The sequence below is a fragment of the Octopus sinensis genome, linkage group LG4 (genome assembly GCF_006345805.1).
Source record: "Octopus sinensis linkage group LG4, ASM634580v1, whole genome shotgun sequence".
Classification (NCBI taxonomy): domain Eukaryota; kingdom Metazoa; phylum Mollusca; class Cephalopoda; order Octopoda; family Octopodidae; genus Octopus; species Octopus sinensis.
Genome location: NC_043000.1, coordinates 64,918,139 through 64,919,745, shown reverse-complemented (window position 1 = coordinate 64,919,745; position 1,607 = coordinate 64,918,139). Strand labels below are relative to the sequence as shown.

The following is a 1,607-nucleotide window of genomic DNA, read 5'->3' as shown; positions in this document are numbered from 1 at the left end:
ACTGGTCCCTTTTCAACTAAGCACAGTAGGAAACAATGACAAAGAATATCATCTGTCAACTAATTATATAAATTAGACAACTCTAATCAGGAAATATATTGAAGGATCTGCTTATTCTTGTAGTGACAATTTATTTGCCTAAGTAGTTTACATTTGATGAACAGGAAGAATATTGCCCCCTTTCCATTTTAAGGCAGCAGCCTGGAAGAATATTGCCCCCTTTCTATTGAATTGGAAGTTGTTTGAAAGAATATTGCCCCCTTCTGTTTTATGGTAATGATTGTTTCCTTTTGCTACAAACAGTGAAGGGACTCTTTAACAAAACAGTAAGGGCCCAGCTAGTAAGTAATAAAGGCTCAGTGATGAAGAAGATAAAAACAGAATAATGTAGTCAGTAAGAACAAAATTCACCTTTGTTGAATTTAAAATAATCTTTTGCTATTTCTTAAATAATTTTTTACCATCTTTTATCATTTCTTTAGTTTTGTATAAAGAACATGTATAGATTTTTATCAAACTGGAATTGGTAAACAGGCTAATATGTTTGGATTTAAGATCTAATATGAGAAGAATAAATAGATAATTCTAGACAATGTTAAACAAAAACATAATTTTTTTTTTAAATGGGAGACAGAGAGAAATTAAGCATTTTATATAAAATGGACAAAAAATTGGAAATGATTTGAGAAAATATGAAATGTTGGTGCAGAATCAAAGACCATGTTCACTTTATGAGATAAGAAACATGAAAGGAATGGAAAGTTGTCACCCAGACAAATAGAAAGAATAACAAAGAGAAAATATATGATAGAATGAAATAAATATTTTAAAGCAAATTGAAGAATAAAAAGGAAAAAATATTTAAATTTGCTTACATTTGAATAAATTGTCTTTTATCTGATTGACTTTTCTTTTTTTTAATGATGGATACCTGTTGCTACAGGCAAAAGGTAATGAATGAAGCACGTTCTCAACAGTAGTTTATCTATCTCCACTGGAGTTTAGCTCTGTTTAGTGAAAGGCACTAAGAGCATTAACAAGCGAGAGAGACTGTTGAGAAGGAATATTGAGGGGTTCAACAGAAAGATGTGGAGAAGATTTTGCTGAAGCAAGGGTGGGGAGATAGAAATTATTTACTTACTTTCCCAGTAGCCAGTTATAATGCTCCTTTCAATAAGGTTTCTCAAAGAGCTCCAAATAGCATCCACAGAGGGAAGCATGAACAATTCTGTGTAGTTCAGAAGAGTACAGTGGCAGGCAGCAGATTATAGAGAGTAGCAGCAGCAGTAGTAGCAGAATTAAGAAAAGAGAGAAGAAAAGAAATACCTAGGGAAAAAGAGAAAGTTTGGGATAGTGCAAGAGAGAGAAGAGATGAGCAAGGAAAAGGAAGAATGAAGAGAAGTAGATGGAGTGAAAGGAGGAGAAGAATCTTCAAGTAACAGCTGCCTTGAATAGCAATAATGATGGTAGTAGTGACAGTAGTAACGATGGTTGGTTGTGATAATGATAGTAGTGGGATAATACACGGATGTGAGTGCTGATGATTACATGGCCATGGAGAAGGAATATACTGATGCTAGTTGTAGAAGCAGTAATACTAAGATAAC

At 33.3% G+C, this 1,607-nt stretch overlaps 1 protein-coding gene across 5 annotated transcripts in view; it reads right to left on the bottom strand.

The window, feature by feature from the left end:
• LOC115210287 overlaps positions 1-1,361 on the bottom strand; it is a 114,468-nt gene extending 113,107 nt beyond the window's left edge. For 2 of the 5 annotated variants that reach the window (XM_029778790.2, XM_029778792.2), the window contains exon 1: positions 1,142-1,358. The gene's annotated coding sequence lies outside the window, so the exon portion shown is untranslated. Of the gene's footprint in view, positions 1-875; positions 1,033-1,141 lie in introns of those variants that run through there. The other 3 variants (XM_036502083.1, XM_029778793.2, XM_029778791.2) reach the window with 3 other exon arrangements.
• Positions 1,362-1,607: the final 246 nt, after the last annotated feature.